General features: G+C 34.9%; 1 protein-coding gene across 1 annotated transcript in view; it reads left to right on the top strand.

Moving 5' to 3' along the window:
* LOC150084344 (G protein-coupled receptor GRL101-like) overlaps positions 1 to 12,636 on the top strand; it is a 112,644-nt gene that overhangs the window by 60,268 nt on the left and 39,740 nt on the right. The window lies entirely within an intron of this gene.

Raw genomic sequence — 12,636 nt, 5'->3', positions numbered from 1 at the left:
AATAGATTAAGCTGCATCATCAAGACATAAGCTTGATTTAATTATATAAACCAGTATTGCGCATCCTGAGAAGACAGATATAAATAAATAATAATAATATATTTTAAAAATAATTCCTTAAAAATAGCAATCATTTTCTTTCTAGAAAATGAGTGATATTTCATAAGTTGAATCAAGTTTATCTCTCGATATGAGAATCATCTTTAGATGACATTCTGAACAGTTGGAATACGTCCAACGCCCTATAAATTGAATTAATTAAAATTAATTCATAATTAATAATATATATTGATTATATTAACAACGCTGGACTATATGGTTTTGAAATTTGGCTATTTATTGTGTCCTTTCGTAATTCGTACATTCTGAGGTCAAAATTAACCATTTTTCTTCATTATACTTTTTTGTTTGCAAACCTCCAGTCATTTTTTTGATTTTCAAATAGAATATGCAATTATTGAACAAAAATTATCTAGACCTGTAAACTGCTGCGTAAAGTTGTCCATGAGCTAAAAACCATGCTGCCCTCACCTGAGACTGACTAACTCAGCCACGTCGTAAAAAAACCCATAAAAATTTCTAGTAGAACAGCGATCTAACTAGCTATGGGGCTAACCAGCAGAGTCATATGATACACAATAAAGGATGTCATTTATAAAATAAGTGTCGAAAAGTTAATGGAAGGTATCTATTCTAAAAAGAAAATAGATATTTCATTAGAATCTAACTGCAGAATTTTTAAATTATAAATAGCTTAAATTTAAAATAATTCAAATTATTTTTAAATTAAATAACTCGTATTTAAAAAATCTAAATTTTAAATAATAAATTGATGGATGATTCCAGTTATAAAAATTGAATTTCAAATTCCAATCATTATCCATTTATTACTTCCAACTACCGGTAGTTCTAGTATTATCCACGAGATGGCGCTCGTGCCGGAAAATGCGTTTAACTTTCTCTGTAGATCGTTTTTACCAAAATAAATGTAATTCATTAATCACACGCACACAAAGCAAAAATAGAAAAAAGCCTATTCTTGTTTTTTAAAAAAATATTTCAGGATATTTTAAGGCCCCATCAGTGAATTAGTTTACAAAATATTCTTTCTTGTTCTTGGAATTGTAGTTTTTCAGTACATACCAATATGTGGTAAACTTAGGAATTCTTGTATATATATATATATATATATATATATATATATATATATGAGCAAAGTGTTAATAGTTTGCAAATTAATTAATATAACTATATGAAAATAAAGAAATAATTTATCTTACGATGTCCACACACAAATGTAAGCTCGAGCATTGTTCGAGCTTACATTTGGGAAGGCTAGCACGTTCAATATTTCGTCTCAATGTGTCCAATCCTTTTAAGTAGTCCGAAAGATTAAAATTTGGAGGTACTGGATATTCTATTGGTAAAATAATGTGCTGCCTTCATTGTGAACAGAGAACTACTGGTTAGTGGCTGAACTTAACAAAATAACTGTTGGATATCTGGGAATGGACATTATGGTTATGGTAGCAGTGAGAATCAAATTCCATCAAGTTATCAGAGGTGGAGTATTGTTGATTCCCATTGAGTTACAAGTCATAAGAAGTTGAGCAAGCCGATCTATTCCATGTGGTTGTTCGTGGACTATTATTGGAAAGTGGAGAAGGGATGGTTTGCGACTTGTTTTATATTGTATAGCTTTCATGGAGACATTGGTAAACTTTAGAATATCCCTTTCGATATTCCAAAAGAGTTGTCTTAAGTCGATCAATTAAAAGAGACAAAATAGAAAATACAAATGCACGTAATGTTATAAACAAAGTAATATTATATATACAACAATAAATTTCGGTGTAAATTTAATAGTTTATTTCTAAAATCCATGAGAATTTGCGAACATGAATATTTCTTAGTTACTTAGAGTTGAAAGTTGTAATTATTGGGATATATCGAACCTTGTGTGTTTCGAAATGAGTATGAACCCGTCTGCTATTAGAATACCGTTATGTCTGGCTCTTTTATAACATTAGAAAAACTAATGCTAAATCATGAATGTTAACATTGACTCACCTTGAAGAGCTTAACGTATCAGTTGAGAATAACTGCAGAGGAGATTATCTGTTTCGTGCAACGGTAAACTACAACGTAAATATTTGAATGCTTTGAAATTCTCCGGTGAATTCAGAAGGTACGTTCTTCATTGAACCATGAAATGGGCGAATGACAAAAGTGTTTACTTCTTCTACCCTCTCCTGCTGATTCATCGTGCATTTTCTGCCTTTTGATGACGCAAAGCAGTTTTATGAATATTACTAATCGATCCGGTCTTTGGCCATTTCCTCATAGTAACTCGATGCTTTTTGCCTCTCCAGATCTACGCATAAAGGTTTTTTATTACGCTCGAGATTTTCTCTGATGCAGTGGGAGTTTCTCTTGGGAGATGGCGGGTACCTATTTCAATTCGCTTTTCCTAAATCAAAGTTTAGGCTCCCGTTCTGTTTTCTGTGTCTTCGACGTTTTTCATTTCACTAGTGCTCTCCCAATTATCATGGTACACAGCTGCACATATCACATTTCGGATTTGCAAAAATCCCAAATGCGATATTTGTTCAACTTCGTTGGCCATAATAAAGAAGAAACCATAATAAACATTTCTTTCCATGACTAATGAAGTTAATTTAGAGAGATCTCGTTTTACATGAAACCTCTCAGTACACACTAAGATTTTGTTAGAGTAAACATTAATGACCTCGAGGTAATATTCAGTAATCCATTATTGACATATGGGACCACCAATATGGAAACATGGCTCTATTCTTTAAAATAAGCTCTTCTTAACTGAGATACAAAAGTCTTGACAAATAAACATTAAAAAAAGTAAATAAGATAGCAAATACATCTCTTAACAAGGTGAATTGATTGTCTAGCCATCTTATGACGGTATATTTAAAAATAACAGAATGGTATTGTAAACTAGATTAGTGAGCAGCGTCATGTATTATATTTCACCGAAGTCGCTGTGGATTAAAAATGATCCTGCAACGTATTCTGTACAATAGAAGAATGCCTTATGATGTTAGCTGATCACAGTAAATATAAGGAAATAAAACTAATGAAATGTCTCGAGACTGAATGTTTGGTTAATGATAATGGAAGTACTTGGATAACATAAAATAAATTACTTCCCCGAGAGATGAAAAACAAAGGTCTATTGGAATTAAATGCATTCTTGGAGATAAATTTTTAATTTTGGAATCTCTCGTAGCATTTATTAATAATTAATGGAATATAAGCAGTCATGGGTGCTTAGATGTATTACTAGGGTTTGAAAAATTGTTTTGGGATTCTTCTACAGATCGTTCATGTCAATTACCATTGAATTTCGACAAGGATTTTATTCTTTGGATTTTAAATATAAAATCGGGACTTTTCATCCAGCAAAACAGCAAACCGACCAGGGATACAGTCAATTAACGGATACAATACACTGTCTCATAGCCTTATTTGATTTGGCTCAAAGGCAAACAACAATATTTTTCTTCTTGTATTATCCATCAATAAATGTTCGTTTACTTTCTTTTTTTATATATATAAATGCGTTTTTTGGTTACTGAACTGTGATGATCTCTGATGAATGTTTGCTACTTTTCATTTTGGGAGTTCTGTTTATTTTGAATTTATAATTTTTCTTTCTTCTAATAGTTGTAAGCTCACCAGCTGAAAATCTCAAGAGGTTTGTCCCATTACACGAGAGAGGATTTTCTTTCCGTGATGCTTTTCTCTGTCGTTACGAATCCATTTGTCCCTGATTTATTACAGAACCACGAAAATCCCAACAGGAAAATTTGCTAAGACATCAGGGACCATACTCACCATTAGGACATCCAGAGTGATGGATGGCTGAGTGGGTAATAATAATTTTTCACTGTTAGGAACAAAGCTCCTCGTTTGTTTATTTAGAAAGACTACTAGAAGGAAAATTGTACTAAATAAAAAAAAAGCAAACGACACTACGCTCTAAAAAGGTAAGAGCTTTCTTCAGCTAACTCGAATTTTTCGAGTTAGCTGAAGAAAGAATGTTTCAAAACTAACATGCAAAATAAAGAGATCATGATTGAGGCCACACATATTAAACTAATCCTATTTAAATATTACTGTTTAGTAACTGTCTATAAAATTCTTCATTTCAATCTCATTTTTGACACTTTGGAGAGGTCTTGGTTCGAGTCCGGTCGATGACTGGAAGAATTTCTAAAATCTTCTCAATCAAGGCTGTGGTTAGCCGATCTCAAGTTGAGTGAGTAAGGTTTTATTCCGTAGGTCTGTCCATTCTTGATAGAAATTATAAATTGCCACATTTGCAGTCCTTAAGGAGAAGTAAAAATCTCTGACATCAAGTTATCGTTGGCTGGTTGAGAATTGTGAAGTATTGGAGAATCCATTAACTTTCAGTTCTGAAATTACCTCAAACTTCTATCTGATTAATGATCGCTATTGTGAATTCCGACGCTGTCCGTCAATAAGGAGTTGCCGTGGCTTACACTTCGGTCCTCTTTAGGAAAAAATCACAGAAAAGTTTGGAAAAACTGAAAATAACTCGGTTTGAATTTCGTACGCATTTAATTAGTTAGACACAGAGGGTTTTTAACAAGTTTCTTCCTGATGCTCCCTATCTTTTGCTTTTTTTACAATTTCATCCAGTTTCCTCTGGATGTTGCATAAAAGTCCTGTATTTAAAAAAAGTGCAGCGAAGATAGCAATGACCTCATGCATTCACTCTTAGAAATTCCCTCCGCACCCTATCCTATGGAGATTCATTTCCTGATTCCAACTTTTCTAACAAATATTTCTATAGGAAGTGGTTTTAAAGTTGGTATCAGTAATTTGGTTAATCTCTAAGATAGTCGGGATGTTTCACAATTCAACCCTGAACCCTTGCAGGTAGCAGGCTTTACGAGCTCTGTCCTTCTACACCATGCGTAAAAAAGCCTGGATTTGATTCAAATTCTGCCAATCCGAGAGAAAGTTTTGAGATTTTTCCACTACCTAGTGTTCGAATTAGTTGGTTTCAGGTTTCAGAGTTTTCCATCCTGGAACTCTGGTTTTTCATCCAGAAAAACGTACAGAAAAAAACACCTACGCCTCATAGCCTTACTAACTTTGTCGTAAAAACTAAATTCCAACTTTTGCGAAATAATTTTCTCTTAATTATTTCTTTTAAAATTTGCAGTGAAAAGAAATTCCAGTTCGTGCCAGAAAATTTCTTCCAACATCCTACTAGAGCACAATAGGTGTTAAGAGCCTTCTTGTTTTGGATCACCATAAAAATCAATTTTATCGTTAGGCACTAAGAAATAATACCACATATTTATCATCATCTCATTATTTGTTTAACCCGGAGGCCAATTAGTTTATGTCAATAAATCTGAGGAAATTACAGCCAATACGAACAACTTAATCACTTGGAGTTTCCCCAAAGAAAAACAATGAAATGTTTGTACATGTTAAATGAAAATTACTATAAACAACCAATACTTTGTGGCAAATAGCTAATTAAAATGTCTTGGAATTGTTAAAGAGACATGGTGCATTTATAGTTTATAATTGCAGTTCCTAGTTAAGGAACTTCTGTTTATTGCATTATTCCCCAGCACACTCCACCTTTTTTTCTTACCTGTCACGTTATACGTTTTTCTTTTAGCATTCCGACTATAAAAAGATAATTCAACCTCAGTATAACCGTCTATGTTTGTTCCGGTGGCCCGTTTCATTTGAGCTCTGTTTATTTTAAGAGAGAGAAAGCGTCTATGGTTTCCATCTAACACCCTCATGTTTACCAAGTGTCAAAGAATTAAATGTGGAGTGCCGGTGAACTCTGAAGAAAATCTATAGACCAGTCCACAGTCATTGCTACTTAGTTGTCTGTTCCACTGCCTCTAGGCTATGATCAATAGTTGCAGACACTTCAGAGATTAACAAAACATGAACCCAAGAGGTATCACTCAACAGATTGTTTTCCATTGCGAAGAGAGCATAGAATTCTATTAAAAACTATAACTCCTGCCATGGTAGCTGAAAGCGATGGAAGTATTTTCCTCACGTCCAGCGAAATCTCATTCATTGGAAGTAAAAACAGTAGGCACTGGAGAAAGGAATCCATTTCGTAAATAAAATGACATCATATTCAAATGGAGGTGGCTATAATTGAGTAAATAAACAGTTATTGGACCTAGGAGAGGAATACTAGATAAAAGGAAAGTTTGCTTCTTGAAAAGAATCAACTATCATTTGATATCTAACACAGTTGCAAGAAGAGTTTTTACATCTTGGGAAAGAATGAAGTTTGGCGGGGGTCTCAACTTCTTTTACTTTTCAATGATCTATTCACTATTTCAGTGATGAGTTGTTTTGCATTGTCTCATCAAACGTTTCAAGAATACGCTGATCTTTTCACATTAAGAAAGCAACTAGAAATAGAAAGGAATTAAATTTTTATAATTTCCAAATATGCGTTAGGTACCCCGTAAAGTTTCTGGAAGTTTATCATATTTTCTGAGAGGTGGAAGAGCAGTAATGTCCTTATCTGAAGGTCCACTTATCTGAAGGTAAAATACGAGTTCTAATATATAAGTAATACTGGTAACTAGAAGTTTGTTAAGATGCTCAAGATGATGCCTTGCACCCTGGTTTTTCTGATTTATAATAATAATAAACGATTTTTTATGTATGAGACAATTATCATAAAGGCCACCAGGAGAAAGTTCTTGAATCCACACGGAAGCAAGTTCTTGTATGAGGGTTGTTTTGTATTTTTTATTCTCCACTCCATCAAGCATCTGCTCACTAGTGAATACTGTGGCTTTACTGTGCTACTTAAGAACATTGCAGTGAAGCTACATCACCGGTATGATAACTTTAACTGTTCCAAAATCTTTTGGATAAAAGGAATTATTATCTCAGAAACATTATTTATACAAGCAAATAAGAATAAATAGCACTCTGCAAATAAAGTTTAGTTTGTTGTTACAAATAAAGTAAAGTTTAGGCAGATCATTGGGTTGTCAAAAAATAAAGGAAAAATCGCCATTCTTATGGATTTTGATGCTCAAATGGCTTGGGACTGTTGCCAAAAATGGGTATAGGAATGTATTCGGAAACGTCACCAGTGCTCTGTTGGCACCAGGACAAAAGAAACAGAACGTGAGGATTCATAGATCTGCTAACTAGTGATAGGAAACAGATCTTTTACAGTCTGCCAGATTTTTAATATCGTAGCCCATCCCTGTCAGCGCACGTGTTGAGGAGTATGATTAGCAGACGGCTGCGAGACTTGGGCTGCTTTTTCGTGGTCTTGCCTCGTCTGTCTCTGAAGGCATTCATTCCATCGTCATCAGCTTCTGCAGTGGTGTAGGCAGAAAGCAGCTTGGGGACAAGGATGGTATCGTGTTGTCTTTATTGACGAATCAGTGACTTCATGGTACTTTGAGGGCGAGACATTATGATGAAACCATTCTGAGACCGCTACTTCTGCCTTCTCTTTTCCCCCATCGTAAATGCTGTTTGTCAACTGGACAGTTCCTGCCCATATACAACTGTCGGGATAACAGATCCAGACAGTCGTACGTAGACGTGATTTCTTGTTCAACAGATCGGTCGTCCATCTGCACATTTGGGATATGAGGATTTCATTGACCTCACCTCTCAGTTCTCTACCACCGTTTCCTATACATAAGTGCAAGAATAATGTCTCAGTGATTACCAAGATGATAGATGTGATCATTAGTAGTCATCTGGCACATATCAACATTGATGTATGCCACTCCACTTACTTTGAGCTCAAAGCATACACTCCTTTTGGTGAGAAAATTTCAATGACGAGAAGTGTATATTTAAGACATTTACACGTATGCAAACTATAAATCTTTGGAATTAAAGTCTGAAAAGCTGTACAAATAGAAGGGCAAATTTTCGTTGTTCTTCAGAGTAGTGGGGAATGTTACATTTCCTGTGTAACATGAAGCTCTTCAGAACTACCCAAATCTTGCGAAAACTGTCAAAATGCAAAGCAATATAATTACTTGATGGGGTTAGCATTTTCGTGTAAAGCCACCCGGCTTTAATTGGATGAAATGTGTCGTGATATTTAACACTGTGGCTGTAAGGGTTCAGCAGATACTTCTCTCAGGGTAGGTCGACTCATTACAGCTTCTCTTCGCCACTACCACGTGTGAACTGTGCCGGAGGATAATTCTTGCATAATTAACGCCACGGCAGGCAAAGCATTTAAGGCTACAAACCAGAGGAGATGGTACTGGAGGAAATTAAATACTTATGCAGAGGATAAGACTCGGATTGCTACAAAGCATCGGTCACTCAGAGAGAACTGCACGCAGATGATCGTTAAATGACAGCTGCTCTGTCTCCTTTTGCAGTTTGTGATCAAATGTAATGATGCTAGTTGGAGAAGCACGTGTCAGGATAGTTAAGGTCACAGTTATGACTTGTTGCGAACGTTAAGAGTGATGTAATGAAAATGTTAATTAAAATTAAAGCATTCTGTGATAATGTAAGTTCGAATTTCATTTTTGGCAATAATTTTTATAGTCCCTTTTCCAAGCAGGGTTGTTCGGTCTCAAAAGGAAATGAAATCGATAAATATAAAGTGCCTTACCGACTCACTGAAATGAGGGCTGTTTGAAAAGTACGGTGAGAGATGCTTTACGGAAGTCACAACAATGAAAGCTTAACTAGTGCACTACTTTTTAACTTCATCATCGTCACCGAGTTAGTTCCCTGACTGATGCTTTTCAAAATTCTGAAGAGGCAAAAGTCAGAATGAGCAGGGTCTATACTGTATGATGGGTGGATAAAGCCCCTTCATCCATAACCGAAAACAAAACTTGTTACTTGCACACAATTGTTGAACCATACACAGCTCGCATTTGGAGATGAATCTCAGAGGACTTTAGTCCCTCTGATATAGAGAAATCGGGTGAGTAGGCGCATTTTTTCTCCTTTCAAGTAGGGTTGAAAACAATTTCTCTCCTGAAAAATCTGTCCCCTTACTTTTCAAACAGCCCTCGTACTCTGCCAAAGTAAATTTTGTGAATATTCTCGAAAATATGATGAATAATGGATACATAGAAGCCTTGTTATTCCTATTAATTATTTTATTTGTTAATTAATTATTTTATTATTATATTTTATTTCATATTTACTTATTTTGAACATAAAAATGCGGACTGTTAATCATTAACAGTCCGCTCTCTCAGAGCAGGCTGCAAATCATTAAATAATGAAGGTTCAGGCCCTTTATGGTATAAAAAATTCGACTCATGCTTGCAATTATAAAACTTACATATTTTCTCTTTCATTTTTTCTTTATACGCACGAAAGATGTTTTATTTCATATGAAACCATTTAAAATTTTAAAATCGAACAGCGAGAAAGAAGTTATAAACGATGTAACGTTTAATGCTCAAGCCGGCCACTTACTCTACCGAATCAACGTTAGTGACTGAGTTACCGTCATTTAGAAAGTGACGTCATATGTCATTTCCGTCTCGCATTTTCGTTACCAATTGGTTTTACTTCAGTCCGAAATATTTAGTATTGACGATATACGTTTTATGCTCAAGCCAGCTACTTGCTCTACCGAATCAACACTAGTGACTGAGTTTAGGTTGTGACGTCATTTCCGTCTCGCATTTTCGTTACCTATCGGTTTTACTTCAGGTCAAAAAAATATCTTTTTCGATAAAAGATAATGTTTTGATGTTCCATCAAAACGCTTTTCAAGCCACTTTTCATAACACTTTTCAAGCCACCTGAGAGTGGGGTGTCTTAGTCCAGAAAGCGACTACTGCTTACCAAATTATCACGCAACCTTGTAGCTTAATGAAGTCCACCACATCGAAACAGTTCTGAAGACTCTGATTGAGCACTCAAGTGGAAGTGCCTGCTGGGCGCGATGAATTAATTAGCTAGCCGGGTAGTAGACGAAACGCGGAGTGATAACGACTACCTCGAAGCAGGAGAGGAGTACGTTAACAACTATTGTAAGTGGCAATCTGTGTTCTCTCTCTCTCTCTCTAATGACTGATAAAATAGGACTGCCACACTCGAGAAATTAATAAGCATTCACTTCCACATATATATTAATAATATAATTCTGAATTTAAAAAGTAAACAAGTTTGTACATGTTATGACATTCTAATCGATTAAAAATATGGAAAGCAAGGTTTTTCAACTATGCGTATATGATGCTATAGCTTCTGTTTTTGTTTGTTTCACTAATTAATTGTTTTTGAAATAATTTAAAAAATTTATTTAACATTTCGTTTAATTATTATACCTAACATAAGATTTTATATATTAAATTAATTTATTTTAATAAATTCTGGAAAAATTAATCATAATTTTTATTGGCTTTCCGTTTTCTTTTTTAGTTAAAATGAGCTCAATTTCAGAAGTGTGTGTTATATATTTTCTTACGTTGTGGTGATTCTTTTCTCCATTGATGATGTCTTAAATCACTAGTCACGTGGTATGACTGATATAGCTTTTGACGTATGGATCTCATGAATTTGTAAAAGTTGTGAGGAACTTTATTGGACGTGCGGATTTTTAAATGTCGAATTTTTCCTAAAAATGGCTTGTCTGAAATTCACGTCAGAGTTTTAGGAGGCATTCAGGGATTATAAAAAAAATATGGCCCGCTGTATAAAACGTGCTCCTGAGGATTGCAGAATCCTTGATGTATATGACCTTCTAAACAGAAGGCGTTCTAAACACAGACCAAGTGGCACAGATATGAGACAAGTTTAAAAAATTACAGGAATGCCATTTATTAATAAATATAAAACATTTCTTGCATGTTCCTTATCCGAATGTTATGTACCGCATGCTCCTTGGAGAATTTTGCAGTGGCAATATCTGTAGATGATAGAGTAGGCCATTATTCAGTCTTAAAGAGTGAGCAGCAAGTCTGTTGGTGGAGTATAAACTGTCTCCAGGGTTGACAACGGGAATATAAATTTCAAGGAGTATGCTTAACTGCCCTTGTCACTAGACCACTGGTTGTGTTGTTGTTCTAAAACCACGCGCAAAGTCCCGGGTTCGATAGCTGGCGCAGTTGGCCGATTCTTTCCGGGTGGGGATGGAAATCAACCTAAGTTTGATCCAGTTTATTGAAATACTTGTTTCTTCCTAGATTTTAATAAAAATTGAAGCACAACAAGTAGCTCACGTATATTCTGTGATTAACAGAATTAAATAAATAGTAATTAATAATGAATTAATTCATTATCGATCGTATGTGATACAAAACCATGAAAATCCATTCACTGGAAGTCGAGTTATTGCATGTGAACGGACAGACGGACATGCTGAAGCTCAAACGTTTTATGCATTTACGAATGTATCTGAAAAGCTCCAAGAATCACATTGTAATACCTACACAGAGTGGTCAAGAACGTACTCTTGATCTTATATGCAGGCGCAATTGGCATTATAAAACCACAGTATGTGGAATTCTTGAATTCATCTACCAAGGAGCACAATAATCGATTTTTTTTCAGAAATAACTATCTGGATATCATTCACAAGTGGATAAAAAACATCAAATATCCGTTATTTCCTACTGCAAAAAAATTGAAATGTTTCCTCAGATAAAAATCGGAACTAAATATCTTTACTCTGTCCGCTTGATCTATTAATGATGTCTGATTAAGACTTCTCTCTTAACAAATTTCCTGTATACAGCAGTTGTGCAAATCTTGTTTTCCCGATGAGAGTGCTCTTTCATGTCTTGACTAATGTATCAGATGCTCACCGATGAAGCGGAGAATCACTTTGAGTGTGTTACGTTTGCAGAATTCCGAAACTCAAAGATAAGATAAGATAAGATAAATTCAGTTTATCTTGTTGTTTAAGACGCAGTGAGAGGGCAGGGTGGTTTCGAAGGTATCTCTAATCGTGATGTTCTCACCTAATGTTCGGAAATGACTGGAAACGAAATATGTCAGACACAGGCTACCCTTCCAACGAAAGAGATTAGATCCAGCTTGAAGACGATTCTTAACTATTGGGAAAGAAATTCGTTTCCATCTAAGGCGTCAGGGATGAAACCCGATAGAATTTAGCTTCAGTCACTAGCAGTGGCTCTTCCAAGATTTATGCACCTGTTTTTGCTGATTTAATATAAAAACTGTAAACTTATTTCGGGCAATTTATTACACCACAGAAGACAATATCAGATTTTTAAATTAATTTTCGCGACTTAAAGTGGAAAAAATTCCACTTAAAGTGGAAAAACCGGCAATTTACGTTTAATGTTTAATCTGTAATGAATATCATGTGCACATTTAACGGTTACAAGCAATTTAAAAATATATTTTTAAATAAATGTAATTAGACTACTTGGTCTAAGTATGCACCCTATAATATCACGTCAAATATGTGCATAAATAAATATATACCGCATAATCAAAACATTATGACCACTCCCGTGTTTTACTGATCTGATGGACTTCGAAAAAGGTATGATTGTTAGGCAGTGGTTGAAGAGTGGCAGTATTACGGAAACTGAGAATCTTGTGGGCTGTTCGAGGAGTGATTTAGTTAAGGTGTTCCAA

Source organism: Mastigoproctus giganteus, chromosome 6 (assembly GCF_048544385.1).
Source record: "Mastigoproctus giganteus isolate SK-2022 chromosome 6, ASM4854438v1, whole genome shotgun sequence".
In the NCBI taxonomy this organism is placed as follows: Eukaryota; Metazoa; Arthropoda; class Arachnida; order Uropygi; family Thelyphonidae; genus Mastigoproctus; species Mastigoproctus giganteus.
This window is presented reverse-complemented; position numbering and strand designations above follow the sequence as displayed.